This window comes from Elephantulus edwardii, unplaced genomic scaffold, assembly GCF_000299155.1.
Source record: "Elephantulus edwardii isolate Elephantulus edwardi_28Jun2011 unplaced genomic scaffold, EleEdw1.0 scaffold00089, whole genome shotgun sequence".
NCBI classification, from domain to species: domain Eukaryota; kingdom Metazoa; phylum Chordata; class Mammalia; order Macroscelidea; family Macroscelididae; genus Elephantulus; species Elephantulus edwardii.
Window position 1 is genome coordinate 5,924,744 of NW_006399839.1, and position 19,429 is coordinate 5,944,172.

The following is a 19,429-nucleotide window of genomic DNA, read 5'->3' on the forward strand; positions in this document are numbered from 1 at the left end:
AAGCCCCATGTGGGTAGGAAGTGTGTTTTCATTAATCTTTATCTCCCCACCATCTAGTGGTGAACAAATGAGTCAATGACCTCCAACAAGTCCACTTCCAGGTAGTTCTGTCCTAACAGTACAGTGTTACCTTCGGATCTTTGATTTTCTAGCCTTAACTTGCTGGCAAGGTGTTGGTCATCATATGTTAAGTGCAGCGGCAGAACACAAGAATACAACACGTGACCACGTGGCTCAAGTCCTCCCAGTAAATTGCCCCTCTACTGTCATCTCTGCTGGTCTAGTAGTAGGAAGCTGCACTGCAACCCCAAACGCACTGGGTTCGAATCCACCAGCTGCCCCATGGGATAAAGATAGGCATTCTCCTCCTGTGCAATTAACTGCCTCTGAGAACTTGTTGGATGGTCAGCTATGGGTCGATTCCAACTCAATGGCACACAACAACAACTGCTTTCTAGTTAGATTCCCAGGGAGAGCAACTGTTTAAACCCTAGACTATTAACTGAAAGGTGGTCAGTGCATATCCATGAAGAGGCGCTGAGGAAGAAAGGCCTGGTGATCCGAACCTAGAAGACCCTATGGCACAGTTCTAGTGAAACACATGGGGTTGCCATGAGTCAAAATCAACTTAAAGACGCTTGAGTTTTCTGTTTACCTTTTATTTTTTTTTGGTGATCAGGTTATCTCCAACAACAACCCCCAGCCTTCCCAACTGACAAAATTCTTATTCTAAAAAAAAAAAAAGCCCAGCAACACAAGCTGTGGCCACTGTGCGGCCCCCTGGTTTACTTTGTGGCTGAAGAGTGGGGTCTCAGAGCCAGGATCAGTCTCAGGGCTAGAAAAGGGTCTAGCCAAGAGACAGGGCAAGAGAGACCAAGGTGACCAGCAGTCACAGAGCCTGCAACTCCCCAACCCAGGAACAGAGGAGAAGGGAGCAGGAATGTGAGGCTTTCTTGAGCCCCGCACCCCTGAAATGTGTGAGCAACACCAGCCCTGGGTTCTGCAGCCAGAGAGCCTGTTGGCATCATCGATTATCTGTCACAAGTGGGAGCTGCCCGAGCTGAGGTGAGAGCTACAGGGCAGGCTTATGGGCTGAGGGGTGAGTGATGCTGAGGATGGGAGCACCTCCGGTGGGAAGGAAAGAGGAAGGTAACAAGGTTTGGGAAGTGAAAGTGAAAGGGAGAGGCAGGAAAAGGAATGTTTTGTAAACATTTGTGTTCATTTCCTTAAACTTTGAGGCTCTTTTTAAGAAGGCCCAGAGAGAGTCAGAAATAGGAAATGTGTGGATGAAAATAGAAGACTAACAACATATTGCAGGTTTTACAATATATGCAGAAGCACAATCTGTGTTCATATTACAGAGGAGATGAGTTGTTGCTGTGCGCTGTGGAGTCGACTATGACTCACAGCGGCCCTATGAACGCCGGCCCTGGACTCTGTCCTTTCCTGAGCCAGCCTCACCATCTCCAACCCAAAGGAGGTCAGGCGAAGAAACGGAAACCTATGCTGTAAGGCTCAGAGGCTCCATATGGAAGGATTCTGAAGGCAGACAATGAGAAGTTAAACGCGCTACAGCCACCACTAAAAAATAAACCAATTCAGTGTGGATGCATTAGCCAAAAACAGGTAAAAGGTAAAATTCTGAAAAGGACTGAATCCAAAAGAAGGCAGAAGAGGAACAAAGAACAGATAGGAAGATGATAAACTTTAACTCAATCACATTGATAACTACTTTAAATGTAAAAGGTCTAAACATTTCACCTAAAAGGCAAGGATTGTCAAACTGGGTTAAAAAAAAAACAACAAACCAGGCAATCTCCTCCTGTACCAGTCAGATCTGATTTGACGGTACACGCACACAAAAACAATAAAATAAAAAAAAACCCCACAATATTCAACATATATGGAATATATGAAACACTGTTTAAAGACACATATCATCAAAATCAAAGTGATAGAGAAATAGATATATACAAGTATTAATCTCAAGGGAGCTGGAGTGACTATTAACATCAGGCAACAAAAGGGACATTTCATAATAATTAAAGAGTCAATTCATCATAAAGACATCATAATCCTAAATAAGCACATGTCCAACAGCCTGGCTTCAAACAGATGAAGCAAAAATGGAGAGAACAAGACGGAAACAGACAAAAGCCCCAGTGGGAGCTGGAGCTTTCCACCCCTCTTTCTCTGTCAATAATCGAACGAGTGCCTTTCTGAGGAACCAGAAGATGGAAGCACGCGGCCCAAGAGCTGAAAAGCAGCAGGATATTGGCCAACAGAATGCTGAGACCAGCAACACAAAGAGACTCTGGCCTTTGTTCACGGAGACAGGGTTAGAGGATAGCCACTGTCAGGAAACACTTCCATCCTTCTGGAAACTCAGCAGGCCTCCCCCAGGATCGTTTCCTGTCTGTGACAAATCTGGGGAGGTGGCTGAGTTCAATAACCCCGCCACCACACACCTGATTGATCATCGCTCTAGCTGCACCACCAACACACACAATATCTGATTCATCGATGACTTACTTACACACACACACACACACACACACACACACGCTTCTCAGTGGTCACATCCTCACGGCAGGTGGGATACAGGCTAGCCAAGTATAGTAAATGGAACAACACTCTAAAGCACAGCCTCTGGAGCCTAACTGCCCAGGTTTGAATCCCAGTCCTGCCATCGACAAGCTCTTCATTCTAGAGAAATCCATGACCTCCCTGCCTTAGCACTCTCATCTGTATGAACACCTATTTCAGGCTTGCTGAGGGGGAGGGGAAGAAAACAAGTTACTGAAGCAGCAATTACCAGAAAGATGTTTACCTGCATTTTAATGAGTATGTGAATGCATTTAACTATGCGGGTCATGATAAATGATGGAAAGTATTGCAAAGAGCTCTAGTGGCACAATTATAGGTGGCTGTGCTGTTAACCCAAAGGCTGAGCCTCTTTAATGGTTCAAATCCACCAGCAGGCCCATAGGGGAAAGACAGACAGTCTCCTCCCGTGTGGTTAGCCTCAGAAACCCAACAGAGGACCAGCGATGAGGTGGTTCTTACTTGACAGCAACGACATGATGAGAGAGGAGATCAGGAAGAACAGACTGGAGCTGGAACAAGCAGGAGCCATTTGAACAGAGCAAGGAGATACTGTAGGATTTAAAACCAGCAAAGGTATGCATCAGACTTGTGTTCTTTCACTATTTATTCAGTCTGTATACTCAGCAAAGAAGGAAAAGCAGAAGTAGCTGGACTATGTGGAGAAGGTAGAATCAGGATCAGAGGAAGACTCATTAACCACCTGCAATATGCAGAAGACATAGCCCTGTGTGCTGAAGTTAAAAAGGACTTGACACATTTACTGATGAAAATCAAAGACTCCAGCCTTCAATATGGATTATACCTGAACACATAACAAAAATCCTCACAAATGGACCAATAAGCAACATTTTCATATGTGGAGAAAATACTGAAATTGTCAAGGATTTAACTTTATATGGATCCGTATAAAGCAGTCAAGAAATCAAACGATGCGAGGAAGTACTGGTTGGCTAGGGGTAAGGAGTTGCACTGCCAATCCAAAGGTCCAAGGTTCAAATCCATCAGGTGCTCCGTGGGAGAAATATGGACAGTCTCCTGTGCAATTTACAGCCTCTGAAAACTCACTAGAGAGTCAGTTAGGAATCCTTTCTGACTCACATAACAAAAAACAATAATCTGGGGAGCTCTGGTGGCCTAGTGGCAAGAAAGTGCACTGCAATCCCAGAGGCGCACGGTTCGAATCCACCAGATGCTCTGCCGAGAAAGGAGGGACAATCTCCTCCTGTACCAGTCAGATCTGATTTGACGGTACACACACATAAAAATAATAAAATTAAAAAAAAATAATCTACTGCAAAAGACTTCTTTAAAAGTTTCAAAAGTAAAGAGGTCACTCTGAAGACCAAAGTGTGTGACAGTGTCTTCATATTGCCTCATATGCATGTGAACACTGGACAATAAACAAGGCAGACTGAAGAACCGAAGCCTTTGAATCATGGTATTGGAGCAGAACCAGAGTCTGCCAAAAAGAATGAGCACATCTCTCTTGAAAGAAGTGCAGCCAGAACACTCCTTCGAAGTGAGGCTGGCAAGACTTCATCTCACATACTTTGGGCATGTTATCAGCGGGGAAGCGTCCCTGGAGAAGGACCTCACGCTTGGCGAAGCAGAGGGTCAGTGGAAAAGGAAGATTCTCGGAGAAACGGATTGACACAGAGCGGCAACAACAATGGACTCAGAGCAAGGACTGTCAGGCTGGCCAAGGACAAGGCGGCGTTTCGTCCCCTCGGACGTGGGGTCAGTGACGGGAGGATCTGACGCCATCGCACCTCAACAAGACAAGCAAAGCAGCTTAGAAAAGTGTCTAGCATGGAGTAACTTATGGTTACAATTCTTAATCCAACTATGAAAAGATACACTGAAAAGACTAGAAAGGAACCCTAAATGGAAGACGCTCAATGAGATGGATTGACTCAGTGACTGCAGTAATGGGGGTAGGTGTGTCAGAGGCAGTCCGATTGGCACAGGATAGAGCAGGGTTTAGGGCTGTTGTACACAGGCTCGCTATGAGTCACAGGCGACTTGACAGTACATAACAACAGCAACAACAATAGCGTAGCAGATAAAGCGTTCTGCAGCCAACAGAAAGGTAGTGGTTCTAACCCATCAGTTGCTCTGTGGGAGAAAGGTGCCAGTCAGCCCCCGTCAACATCACAATTCTGGAAATCACATGGATCGCTCTGTCTTGCCTGCAGGGCCGCTGTGAATTGATTTTATTTTTATTTTGTTTTAACTCTGGATAATTCTTGCTCTCTCTGCACTTTCACCTGGTTCTTTGCCCTGCTCTGTTGTAGTCAGATGTTCCACAATGAACATGTAGAACAGTGATAATAAATTTTTTAAAGTTACACGTTAAGCGATACAAGAACATAACCTTTTAGTAAACATTTGAGACAATAAAAAAAGATAATGACAAGAAATAAATCTCCTCTGGTGAGATTTATTGCCTCTGAAAACCCACTGGAGGGTCAACTATGAATTTATTCCAACTCTACAGTTTTTAACAATGACAACAGCATAGTGTATAAGTTTTAAATTCATAAATACAGAATATTGTTTTTATACAGAATATCGTTTGTGAAGATATATGCCAGACTGTCAGCAAGTTAACCCTCCTGATGGAAGAGGAGAGACTTTTACCTTTATAACTTTTTTCCTTTTTATAATTAAGTTTGTATCTTCTTTGACTTAAGAACTTTTACAAAATGAAATAACAATATGGATACAAACTGATCTGAGAAAGAAAAACCCCCAAACAGATAAGTTGCCTCATGGCAACTCTGCGTGTTACGGCTTAAAACTGCTGCAGCCGGTTTTCTTGGTTGTAATCTTTAAAGGAAGGAAATCACCAGCTTCCTCTGCAGTACCACTGGGTGACTTTGAACTTGAAGTTTGTAATCAAGCACAAACTGTTTGTGCCAGACATAGGAAAAGCCCCCAGAAGAATGAGTGCGTGAGACTAGGTTGTAGTGGATATATAGTCATGGGATGAAGACAACTAGGACCCCAGATATTCCCAAAACAGGGTTGTTGTTGTTGTTGTTGTTCTGTGCCGTCAAGTGAGGACTGACTCACAGTCGAACCTCCAGCAGGGAGAAGGATGGACAGTCTCCTCCTGTGTGGTTAACCGCCTCTGAAAACCTGCTGGAGGTTCGACTGTGAGTCAGTCCTAACCTGATGGCAAAAGGCAGCTAAGGCGGAAACAGGTGGATTCAAACCAAGTGCCTTTGGACTGGCAGTGCTACTCCTTACCTCTAAGCCACCAGAGTTCCCTATAATGGGGAAGAATGCAGCAAAGCACAGGTTTGCCTGGCTGGCTACTCAGTCACCCAGACAAGTTCCTTTTTCCTCAGAAGGCCTCACTGTGGCCATCTAGAAAATGAAGGGGCTCGATGTGGTAGGTAATTTACAAATGAGTTTCCATTTTTGTTGTCAATTTCCTAAAAAGCTGTAAAACCCACTTTGTGATTGCAATCTAAGGCCAAAGGTCCACATACTAAGAAGTGACCAGTTCTCACTGAAGAAAGTGATGGCTGGAGATTCCTAACCACAGGAAGAGGTGAGGCCCAAAGCTCCTTTCCTGCAGCGAAGTGCTCTAAGCCAAGAGCCCAGAGTGACCCAGAGAGGAGTGCCCCCAGGCATGCACAGAAAGTGCTCACAGGCGCGCAGAAGGGAGTGCTCCCAGGCATGCAGAAGGGAGTGCTCCCAGGAACGCAGAGGGGAGTGCCCCCAGGCACGGAGAGAGGAGTGCCCCCAGGCACCCAGAGGGGAGTGCTCCCAAGCACCCAGAGGGGAGTGCTCCCAGGCACGCAGAAGGGAGTGCTCCCAGGCACCCAGAGGGGGGAGTACTCCCAGGCACCCTGAGGGGAATGCTCCCAGGTACCCAAAGGGGAAAGTGCTTCCAGGCACCCAGAGGAGGGAGTGCTCTCAGACACCCAGAGGGGAATGCTCCCAGGCTACACCACCATGCCAGGCCCAGTCGTGCAGGCTAAAGCAGTGGGGCAGGGCCAGGATGTAAGCCTGGACATGAAGCTGAAAGGAGATGTTATCGGCCCTGATATCAACAGCCAAGGGGGGATCTCTGGTGACAGATGGGCTGTGACACCCCTGGACCGATGGCCCCCGAGTCCTTCGTCAGGCAGGTAACAGCTGTCTCCAGGTCAGTGTCCCTGAAGTTCTCGGGGCACAAACAGGATATTTGGAAACAGATGACCACAGGAAGCCGTGACAGCCACCTCCAGGTGACACTCCTCTTCTTCCGGAGCCTGTTTCCGGCTTAGCTGCCTTCTGCCAGCAGAGCAGGCCGAACGCCTTCAGGGCTTGATTTCCCAAGAGCAGGGGATGGGGAATTCTTGGAAGGTTCAGAACACAGCAGAGGCCAAGGCCATCTGAGATGGTGAGCCTGGGAGGCCACCCAGCTCTCCAGCCCCGACCTCATCCCAAAGATGCACACTGTTAGGGAGGGGCAGAGAAACCACAGCCCCACTCCTGGAGACCACGGGCTGTCCAAGATGGCCAGCATGTGACCATGTGAGCTCAGGAGGACAGCCAAGTCAGATCTCTGAGGCACAAGCACAGTGTTCTTAGCATCACTCTTCCGGCCCGCCCCCCTCAGCAGGACCAAGCTCAGGGTGGATGAGAACACCCCCATCCCCCAGCTCAGCGTCCAGAGGGGAAATGGGAAATCCAGAGGAAGCCAACTGCAGGCCAGCAGACACTCCCACTTCCACCCAAGGCAGAGGAGTGTTCCTGGAAGCAGAAGCAGAAGGATGTCCGGCCAGGATTCTCTGAGCCACTTGAATCCCTGAACAAGGCCAGGGCCAGGCCAACTGATCAACCGTCCCTAAGAGGCACAGCAGTGGGCAGGACAGCCCAGTGGATGGCCCAGTTCTGTCTACAGGCTGCACTGACTCTCCTAATAAAATCCCAGCACGCTGTTCAAATACCAGATTCCCCTTTTCCCACTGCTACTATAAGTCTCAATGTCAACAGCGCCAAGGTAGAGAAAGGCTTGCTATAAACTTTCTCAAGGGACAGAGGAGGGACATGAGGGGTGGGGTTGTCTTGAAACAGAAGGGAAAGGCTGCCAGAGCCATAGAGCAAACCACTTACTGTCAAATCAACTGATTTGAGGCAACTCCCATGAGCGTCACAGTACAACTGTGCTCCACACGGTGTTTCAAAGGCTGACTTCCAGGAAGCAGACTGCCAGGCCTTTCCTCCAAGGTACCTCTGGGATGGACTTGAACCTCCAATCTTTCAAAGAACAGCCCAGTGTGTTAACCATTTCGCTCTGTTCAACGGAGCTGACAAGACTGTGCCCAACAAGTACAACAGCTAGGAATCTTGAGGGCCTAACCTGCCCAGAGAGACTTCACAGATGTCACAGGGTGCCTTCATGGACTGCCAAGACCAGGACAGGACCCTGTGACACTAGGAGAAGCCTGGTATCGGTCCGGAAGCCACATCCAAAGTGGCTCTTGGGGGCAGTTCTCAAAGGTCAGTATTAGATGATCCATTAGTATACCCCAAGCCACCAACCTGCCTCCTCCCATAGCCACTTCCTCCTACAAGCCACCAAAGAGGCCCAGGGGAAACAAAATATCACAAAATCAAAACCCAGCTTAACTTAACCCGAACAGCACTGGCTCTGGTCAGCCTCGGAACAGAGTTCCCACACTCTCCACCCCACAGGGCCACTAGTAGTCCTAAATCACTCTCCTGAGAGACAGCCCAAGTCGGATCCCTGTCCGGGCCCAGGTGGAGGGCCACATGGGCACCTGAGCATGAACTGGCCTCCTCTGAGGTCACAGGAGATGCTGCCAGCAGACGCGCTAAAGTGCATCTAAACAGGACTGAGGAGGTGACCCACTGCTGTCCAGCAACTCCGATTTATGGTCCCCACCATGGGGTTTCCAAAGCTATAAATCTCTATGCGAGCGGAGTGTCATCCTTCCAAAGAGCAGCTGGTAGACTCCAATCTCCAATTTTCAGGTTGTTGTTGTTGTAGCGTCGTCGCGTCAGAACTGACCCATAGCTGACCCTCCAGTGGGTTTTCAGAGACAGTTAATCACGCGGGAGGAGACTGCACATTCCTCTCCTGTGGTGCAGCTGGTGGATTTGAACCGCGTGCCTTTGGGACTACAGTTCAGCTTCTTGTCATTAGGCCAACAGTGCTCCCAACTTTTAGCAGCTCACTATGTAATGTCACCATATCTCCTTGGGCCGAACATGTTGTCGTTAGGTGTCATTGAGTCAGGTGCGACATACAGGTGAACAACAGATCGGAACCCTATCCCATCCTGTGCCTTCCTCACAATCTCTGACACACTTGAGCCCAAGGATGCGGTCATTGCATCAATTCATCTCACTGAAGGTCATCTTCTCTCTCACTGATCCTCCACGCTTCCAAGCATGATGTCCCTTTCCAAGGAATAGCTTCTCTTTACTCTTAATATGGTCAAAGATGTGAGATGAAGCTTCGCCTTCCTCGCCTCCAAGAAGCACTCTGGCTGTGCTTTCTCCAAGACGTTATCTGTCCTTTTGGCAGTCTGTGGGATATTCAGCTCTCTTCCCCAACACCACAGTTCAAATGCATAGAACGTGGTTATTCCAAGAGCCCATGGCAATCACTACTAGCTTTGGAGCAATTTATTCTGAGCTTTATTTCAGAAAATGCATAATTGAGAGGCCTGCGGCTCCAGAGTAGGGAGTGACTTGCTGAGGCTGAAAGGTGAGCAAGTGGCTGAGTCCATACAGACCCCGGCGCGGCCTGTGCTCTGTCAACGCCGCCCGTCCACTCTGAACTCAGAGGATTCCACTCTCAGATTCCCAGGCGGAGGAAGTGGTTTGCTGGAGGCCTGGCGTCCCGGTGGGTGCCCGCAGTTCATTCCCATTTAATCATCAGCCACCATCAAATATTTATTAAGCAACCACAGAGTGAACCAAGCAATATCTGATGGTCTGAGACACTGGCAACCTGGGCAGTTCGAATCTACCAGCAGCTCTGCAGGATAAATTCTGTGTCTGTGAGGGGTTGTTGTTGTTATTGCTGTTGTGTACCACAGAGTCAGAACTGAGCCTACTGCTGACCCTCCAGTGGGTTTTCAGAGGCAGTAAATCACATGAGAGGAGACTGCTCATCTACCTTCTACGGAGCAGCTGGTGGATTTGAACTGAGTGCCATTGGGTTGGCAGTGGAACTCCTTACCACTACTTATCCCTTCCGTCCCGTCCAGGGACTCTATAAAGTAGGCAAGAGAAGACCAAAGAAAATTACTTTGGCTGCTCTGCTCAGCCATGTGGTGTCACAGAAGGACATAGGGGTAGTGGAACCAAATCTTAATTTTCAAAAGAAATCAAACAGGGAGACTTTTATATGTAATCTCCTGATGCTTGAAATGCTGGCAACAAATTTTGAAACATTATTTTTATTAAAAGAGTTTATTGATTGTCCAGTAAGATACTCTGAAGTCCATGGTAAATGTTTCAATCTTTAAAACTTTAATATAAAGAAGCTGTAATTATTTGATCATTGACAGAAATTTACTCTCTATGGTTCACAAGGCATAATGAAAAAATCTTTATGACTAGTTCTTTCTTTATTTTGGGATAGAATAATTTCGGTTGGAGTTCTTGGTTATTCAATGTTTTGTCTTACTGTGATAAGTATTGCTCTGTTTTGTGGGTTTTAGTTAGTTTTAATTTTATGCCAGATTACTTACAAAGATCATACACATTGTTTTTCACAAAACATTTTTAAATATCATGAGAACCAAGGACCTGGGCCTATTGGCCAAATTCTCCCCGAGACTGACCAGTTCTGCTTCAGGTTTTCAGCATAAACAATCAACAAGCCTACGGTTCTGATGTCAGGGACCCAGCTTCAAGTCATTGCAACATTATCTGTGGTGACACTGGGCGTACCCCTTGCCCCTCTGACCTTGAGCTTCCTCATCTACAACAAGGCGACAGTGATCCACCAACCTTCAACACTTGTCCTCAGAATCATGTCAGAAATGATGAAACGCACAGAAATGTTTCCTAAACTTCAAAGTGTTGCACAAATGCTCATTTATTTAACAAATATCACCCAAAATGCGAGAGGAGAGACAGTATCAGAGGAATCAGACAATAGGAGTGACGAGAAAGTGATGAGGAAATGAGTCGGACCTTTGCTGGCGAGCACAGCGGAAGAACCTGGACAATAGAATCCACGTCAGGGGTGGAAATATAAATTTAGGAGTCATCAACACACAGCAGATAAACTGACCTCAGTGCAGAGAAAGAGGAAAAACAGGGAGAACGGAACGAGCCTTTGGAAAAACACAAAAGGGCTCACCCAGCGCTCAGAGATGGAAGTCGGTGGGAAAGGTTCACTCCTCGTCAGAGTAGAACTCAGGACCCAGAAAGAGAAAATGTGGACAAGGGACTTAAACTATGTTAAAAATAAGCGGCAACATAGTTCAGGAGGGCAGAAACATAAAATGAGGAAATCCAAGGGAAAAGGAAGTTAAAGGAGGAAGCTGTGGATGGAGAGCGTAGGCCACAAGCGCCTATACTGTTAACTTGTTAGGTGTGGAGCTGACCACGACTCCTGGTGACCTGTGAACAACAATCGATGTTGTCCTCTCCTGTCCCTCCTCACAATCTCTACCACACTCAAGCCCACTCTTAGAGCTAGTGCACCAATCTATCTGTTGCTGACCTTTTTTCTACCTTTCCCAGCAGGATGTTGGTGCGTCCTGACAACAAGCCCAAAGCTCGATACTTGTCATTGGCAGCAAGTCAGACCAACCCACAGCTCACTCCCCCCCCCCCAGTGAGTTTTCACCAGTTGTAAATGACATGACAGGAGATTGTCTATTTTTTTCCTGAGGAGTGACTGGTGGATTCGAACCACCAGAGAAGTTCATAAGCTCCCTGTTAACCCAGCTCATTCCCAAAGCTTTTGGGCTAGCAGTACAACTCCCTATGGACTATGTCACGAGAGCTCCCTGAAATATGACACTGCTGTTGTTGTTTGCTTTGGAGTTGGAACTGGCCCACCGCTGACCCTCCTGAGGGCTTTCAAAGGCAGTAAATTGCACAGGAGAAGCTGTCCCATCCTTCTCCCGCAGAGCAGCTGGTGGATTCAAGCTGTGTGCCTCTGGGATTGCAGCACGGCTTCTTACCACTAGGCCACCAGAGCTCCCTAAATCTGATAGCTGGAGGGGTAAGAAAAAAAATAAAAAACACACAACAAACCAAACCAACCAGTTGCCCCAGCATTTGGGGGCAGACAGATCAAGTTTCTACAGTTCCAGGTGCAGCAAATTCAGGAACTGAGCGTCTAAGGCTTGCCAGAGGCCCAGCAAAGCATTCCGAGCAGAATTCCTAGAAATTCTGTCTTGCGTACAGACAGACCTCATTTTACTGCTCTTCACAGCATTGTGGTTTGGTTTTTGGTTTTCTCTCTCTTTTTAAAAATTGAAGGCTTGTGGCAATCCTTCGTCAAGCGAGTCTTATCGACACCACTTTTCCAACAGCATGCACTCACTTCATGCCTTCTGGATCTCCTCTGGGTCATCCTCTGACTACTTCATATGGTTTCAGAATGCTACTGGACACTTACTAGACTACAGTATGGCGTTTACATGCACTGAAGAACCAAAACTTCTGTGTCTCGCTCTATTTTATGACATTCCTTTTATGGAACAGTCTGGAACCAAACCCACTATAACTTGAAGTCAGCCAGTGTGTCCCCAAGACCTCCCACTTATTCTACAAGACACCTTCTACTCAGGGTGGTGGGGTTTGCCTCTCCCCAAAAAGACAAGCCTATTGCTTTTGAGTTAATTCCAATTCATGGTGACCCCAGATACATCAGAACTGTGTTCTAGAGGGCTTTCAATGGCTGCTTTCAGGTTTGTTTTGATTTGTTGTTTTCTTTTTTGTTGTTGTTGTCGCATTTCAGTAGACTGCCAGGCCTTTCTTCTGAGATGCCTCTGAGGAGACTTGAACCTCCAACCTTCCAGTTAACAGCCAAGTGTGTTAATCATCTGCACCACCCAGGGATTGAGGGGTGAGGTAGAGAAGGTGGTGTAGTGAGTGGAGTTAAAAGGCAAGCTGACAAAGAGACAGCCACTGGGTGTCTCTGAGTTGTGTGCTCAGCCCCACAAGGACCCCCAGGAGGCAGGGGTGAACCCCATTTTACGGCTCACTTTTAGCCTTATTTTCTAGCTTGGAAGAGGCCAAAGGTTCCAGGGTTCATTCACAAAGACAGACTCATGTCCGGATGGGACTCAGCTGCTTGAGCTAAACTAGAAACCCGCTCCCCGGAGGTTTCCGCCCACCTTGCTCCAGCTCACCCAGCCTTCAATTCCAAACAGCTGGAGGGGGGGCGCCTCCCCACCCCAAAAAAGAAAACAGAACAGAACATGGCTGTTTCTGCCAAGCTGCACTCTGAATAAGCTGCATTCCATTTCATTAAAACAATTACCTGAGCCCAAGCCAAGAATTACATAAAGCTTCCTCCCAGCCCCACCCCCTTCCCCCCCACCAGAAACACACATCATGCTGCTTCTCAAACACACAGGATAAGGCCCGGACACATACGCAGGGGACCTCGCCAGCATCGGCTCACCGTCCCCACGGGTGGCCAGCCAGCGTCCTGGTCCCAAGCCATAGCAGGAGGACCCAGGACATGCAGGAGTTTCTCGGAGGCACCAGGGGCCACGCTGGAGAATCCAGCTAATTCCCCAAAACAGAGAGGCGGGCCCAGCTCTGAGTCAGCACCAATGTGATGGGGTGTGAGGACGGTCATGGGGATCCCAGGACAGGGAGCCTCAGGCCTAGGATAGGGGACAGCCAGCACGAACCACAAGCGAGAGCTGGGGCTGCTCCAGCCCACGCTGCCCACGGTTGGTGTTCCTTTGGCCACAGGAAAAAGGTTCATGATGTGAAGCAAATGTCATCTCATCCCTCCTGTGGGCACCAAATATCCCAGAGGCCCCTCCCTCTACCCTCATCAGCCCCGCTGGCCCTTCCAAACACCCTACCTCACCCCATCCTGGGCCCAGAATCTCACTGGCCTCCACTCCGGTACAGTTCAGGTCATTGTACGCAAATAACAACAGTGTGGACACCACGTGTGGACACTTCCCATCTCTGGCCCATTCTGCACAGGACACCAGAGCTATGTGCCCATGGCCGCCCCCACCCCTAGCGGGCCACTCACTGCTGTCCAGGACCTATGATCCCCTTCTGCACATCCAGTTTTCCGCTTCCTTCTCAGAGAGCAGCTCCTCAGGTCAGGGCAGACAAACAGAAAGATCAGCATCCCCGAGGGAAAGATCCTTGACACTACCAGAGAAAGAGGACTAGGGTTGTTGGTTGGTTATTCTTTTTTTAACTATTTCTAAGTTTTTATCCTGCCAAATTCTAATCATACAGAAAAACTGAGAGACCAGTAAATAAACAGCCACAGAGTATCATTGCTACGTGCCATTGCTAGTGAGACCCTACTCAACAGCACAACAAGAAAGGACCCTGCCCGACTCTGCACCCCAAGCTCTGCTGAGCTCACTGCTGCAGCCACTGTCCACGCATCCTGCCGGCAGTCTTCCTCTTTCTCACTTAACGAAGCATGAGGTCCTCTGCCAGAGACTGGTCCCTCCTGAGAATGTGTCCCGAGTACATGAGATGAAGTCGCTGTTTGCACTTGTAAGGCGCATTCTGGCTGCATTTCTTTCAGGACAGATTTGTTTGTACTTTCGGCAGTCCATGGGATGGTCTACGCCTACCTGCCCTCTGCTTCAATCAACAAGATGCTAACGTTATGCATGCAGAGTGCATGTGTCTGTATTCTGTGTGTGTGTGCGCGTGCACGCACTCATGAGTATACACACACCTGGTGGTGCAAACACTGCAGCTGATGCAAATGCTTTCTGTTTGGACCCACCCAGAGGTGCTCCAGGCTGCAACCTACATCACAACTCAAAATGGGTAGTAACTCTTGGATGGAAAATTAACTTTCACCCACACCAAATAAAATGTTCAAAAGCAAGCAAGATGACTAATCAGTTTCCATAAGTTGTACAAGAAAACTATATGCAGTAGTTGCATGCGTAACATGTGGGGCTGTCAAAAGTAGGAACTGACTTGATGGCAATGGGTTTGGGGGAAGAGAGATATGGACGGAGAGACGACATATATGTTGTTGTGGTTGGGGCCACCAAGTTGACTGGGACTCTGTCGCTGTGAGAATATGAACAGAGAATAGGAAACCTGACTCTATCCTGTGCCATCTCTCACATGGTCAAGCGCATTATTACAGTTACTGCGCTAATAATCCATCTTGTTGAGGGTGGTCGTACCTTTTACTGACCTTCTAGCTTTCCCAGTATGCTGTCTTCTTCTAAGGACTGACCCCTCCTGATAATACCCAACGTATGTGAATGGACTTTCTGTGTGTACACACACACATATACATTCAAACGTTACTACCGGGTCGATTCTGACTCACATTAATCCTACAGGTCACAGTACAGCTGCCCCCTTGGGTTTCCAAGGCTGTAATAGCTACAAAAGCCGACTGATAAATCTTTCTTCCGCAGAGTAGCTGGTGACCTCAAACTGCTGACTTTTCAATTACCAGAGGAGCTCTTAACTATCCTGAGCCATAGGGAATATTAAAAAGAATATGTGTCCAGAGGCGAACGGTTCGAATCCACCAGATGCTCTGCCGGGGAAGGAGGGACAATCTCCTCCTGTACCAGTCAGATCTGATTTGACGGTACACGCACACAAAAATAATAAAATAAAATAAAAATTTAAAAAAAAAGAATATGTGTGTATGCGTTGTTGTTGTTATGTACCATTGAGTCACAACTGATTCACAGCTGACCCTCCAGCAATTTTTCAGAGACAATAAATGAAATGGGAACAAACTAACCATCTTTCTCCCAAGCAGTAGCTGATGGATTCAAACCACGTCCCTTTAGGTCAGCAGCACAACTCCTTACCGCTAGGGCACCAGAGCTGCTCCTGTATGTATGTACGTATGTGTGTATGTGTGTGTGTACATATATGTGTATGTGTATATATGCACATGCATGCACATATACATGTACGAATGTGTGTGCATGTATGTGCACATATGTATATGTGTACAAGTGCACATATACATGTATGTGTACGTGTGTGTGTGTGTGTGTAGAGAATCAGAGACAGAGAGATGGTTGTTAATGTTAGATGTCACCGAGTTGGTTCCACCTGCTAGCAACCATATGCTACAGCAGAACACAACTCTGTCCCATCTTGTGTCACCGTCACAATCTCTGCTGTGCTTACGCTAATCATTGCAATGACTGTGTCAATCCGCCTCCTTCCGGTCGTTCTCTTTCACCGACCTTCTACATGATGTCCCTCTTCAAGGGCTGGCTCCTCCTGACAAATGTCCAAATAAACTTGAATGGGGAGAGAGTGTGTGTGTGTGTTTACTCTATCAGATCAGACTGAGTTGAAGACATCTGCTTCCATAAAGGTTACAAACCATGAAAGCCTATGAAATTGTTCTCCGTGGTCACACATAGAGTCCCTTGAACAGGAAATGATGGTCATAGAATGAGGACATTCTCCCACAAAAACACAATCACACAAGAACACGGCACGTGGTTACCTCGACTCTGTGGGACCTGGCCACAGCACGGACACCCTCACCAAGCATGCATTCTGCCTGCACGGACCCAGCACCCACAGTTTCCCTTAGAGGGGCACCCAGGGTCCCCTGGTGAGGTGTTCACTAGTCAGCAGGATGGCATCAGGACAGGGAAGAACACTGGAGCCCAGAGGTAAGACTCCCGAGGAGACTCACCCTAAGAAACCCCAAGTGCATCTGTGAGACAGTGAAGACACCCCGTCCCAGGCGAGGAGACACCCTGGGATGCCATGTCAGTCAGCTGATGAGTCAGTTTCTGAGCAGTCAGCTTCCTGATTCCTCCTTCCATAAGACATCCTCAACTCTCCACTCTCCACCTTAGGGGTTTTCAACAACTTCCTTGTCTGGAAATGAGTTCACTCCAGATGGCAGTGTACATACACCAGAACAAGAACGGGGGGGTGTGCACGTGCACACATGTGTACACAAATACACGCATTGTGGGGAAGCAAGAGGCCCAGAAGTGGTAGGAGAGGGACCACAGAGGCCACTGACGGCGTAAGCAGGAAGCTGTGTCTCCAGGGTGACACAGGTAACCACAGAGGTGAGCAGTGAAGGAGGGGTGGCTGCCACTGTGCGCTGTGTCCCATCCTGAGCCTGGAGACCCAAGAAACAACAGAGGAGAGGGAGGGAGCATAGAGAACAGGAAAAGGAAGTGGGAAACAGAACTGAGAATGGGAGGTGTGGGAGCAGCCGTAAAAAAGATCTTCAGCACCCTAGAAACAAAAAGTAACCAAACAAGGGTGCCCAAGATCAGAGTCAAATTCAGGAAGAAAAGCTTCTTACAGAGGGTAGGAGCCCAGGCTCTGGAGTGAGGCTACATGTCCATCATCATAGATTCGATTCTAACTCACAGCTGCCTCGTGTGTGAGTAAAACTGTGTTCCATGCAGGTTTTTGGTAGCTGATTTCTCAGAAGCAGATGGTCAGGTCTTTCTCCTGAAAAGCCTGTGGGTAGACTTGAACTTTCAACCTTTTGTTAGCAACCGAGGTGTGTTAACTCTCTGCACCACCCAAGGACTTCCAGAGTGAGGTTATCTGGATTCAGCTCTGCCGCTCGCTAGCGGTAGGACCTGAGCAGGTGGGTTCGTCCTGGGTGCACCTCAGCTTTCTCATCTGTCAAATGGGTAGTAATAACATTACTGCTGCTAGAACAGGCCTCATACGGCTGACTCGGTGATGGCTGAGGATCCCAGGAAACAACACACATAAAGAGCCCAACACTGTGCTGGCATATACGAAGTGTTCAAAAAATATTATAGGAAAGGATTCTATAAACTCTTAAAAAAAAAAAGGAAGGAAAATGAAAACGTTCTACAGCTGTTTGTTATTATTAATGAAGGCACAAAGAGCAGGGCAATCAAGGGCTGGATGAGTGAGAGCGAAGCCAGGAGGAAGATCCATCAACATCCCTGGCCTAGGAAGACCCGCGGGAACTCCAGAAGGTCAGCACCTCCCCTTGCGATGACCATATTGGGGAGGCAGGTTGCTCAAGGCCTCAGCATTAAGTCAGATGACCTTCCGTCCGAGGTCTGGTCCAGGGCACACCCAACCTCACCAGTGCAAGGCCATGATGGTGGACGACGAAGAAAGGAATACTGACAGGGCCCCTCAGGACACTGAGAAGGCTCAGAAGGATGGGGTTGACGTGCAGCCTGCAGACACAGCACCTGCTCAAGAACCACACACCAGGGCTGGAGTGCGGCTCCGCCCCTGCCTCGCTCGCAGCCCAGGGAAATGGGCGCTGTCTCCCCACCCCAGACAAACGCTGCTTCTTCCTGAGACCCAGCAGCTGGGTGCCCTGACCCTGGCCTAACACACAGAGGCACCACAGTCCAGCCAGCTCAAATCCAGACTTTCCATGGAGACAGGGAGGCTCCAGAGCCTGGAATGCCCCAGGCGGGTCCCCAGCTCCCCCCAGCGCTCCCCCCAAGGACAATGAGGCACTGTTTTCCAAGGGGGTCAGTGCTGCTGAGAAGCTGAAAGAAGACATGTCCAGACCCCAGCGGCAACTGGGCATTGCCAACAGCTGGCTGTTCCCTGCTGGGCTGCGGGGGAGACGGTGGAGACCCGCATGCTCCTTTGCCACAGAGAACATTTCCTGGCCGTGGCCCCAGGACAGAAATCTTAAAGGGAACTATCACTCACTCAGGATGACACACAGGTACCAACTACTCAGAGGCCCAGCGGCGCACAGCTGGGTGAGTCATCCATCGAGCACACTCCCTACACCACCTTATTATGATCGCAATTCACGATCACGACTTGAAGTTCAAATTCCTGGCTCCACCGCATGCATGCTGCTGTCTGTCAAGTCAGTCAATTCTGATGACAGTGACCCCCACAGACATGCACAGGGTAGAGCTGTTCCACTGGGCTGTCAAGCTGTGATCTGTGGGAAGATTGTCTGGCTTGTCTTTCAAGGTGCCCCAGGGTGAGTCTGAACTGCCAACCTTTTAGCTAGTAGTTGTGCGCTTAACTGTGCTGCCCCGGGACTCCAAACACATATAACACTCTAGGGATCTCTGGCAGCCTAGGGGCAAGAAGCTGGACTGCAACCCCAAATGCACAGTTTGGGGCCACCAACTGCTCTGCAGAAGGACAGGCAATCTCCTCTTGTACCTTTAACTGCCTCTGAAAACTCACTGGAGGGTCAGCTATGGGTCAGTTCCAAGTCTATGGTACACAACAACAGCAACACATGTATACGTACACACACAGACAGAAGAGCACACAAAACAGAGCTCTGGAGGCCTAATGGTAAAGAACTGCACTGAAACTTAGAAGCATAAGGTTCGAATCCACCACATGCTCCTTGAGAGAAAGAAGAGCAATCTCCTCCCATGTGAACAGTTTCTGAAAACTCTCTGGAGGGTCAGCTCTGACTCAACGGTATAACAACAATAATACACACACTCTTTGTAAAACTGCCTTTGGTGCTGTATTCCTGGCTGCTGACCAAAAGGCTGATGGTTCAAATCCACCCAGAGGCACCTCAGTCACAGAAAACTCCACAGAGCACACAGTTCTACCTGTAACACGTGGAGCTCCGTGAGTGGGAATCGACTTGATAGTAACCGGTGTGAATGTGTAATGAAATGTCCCTGAGCTCCGGCGCCCTCAG

General features: G+C 48.3%; 1 pseudogene; it reads left to right on the forward strand.

Annotated features, from left to right (window-relative positions):
- Positions 1-6,573: 6,573 nt before the first annotated feature.
- The window catches only part of LOC102862166, a 26,255-nt pseudogene continuing 13,399 nt past the window's right edge, over positions 6,574-19,429 (forward strand).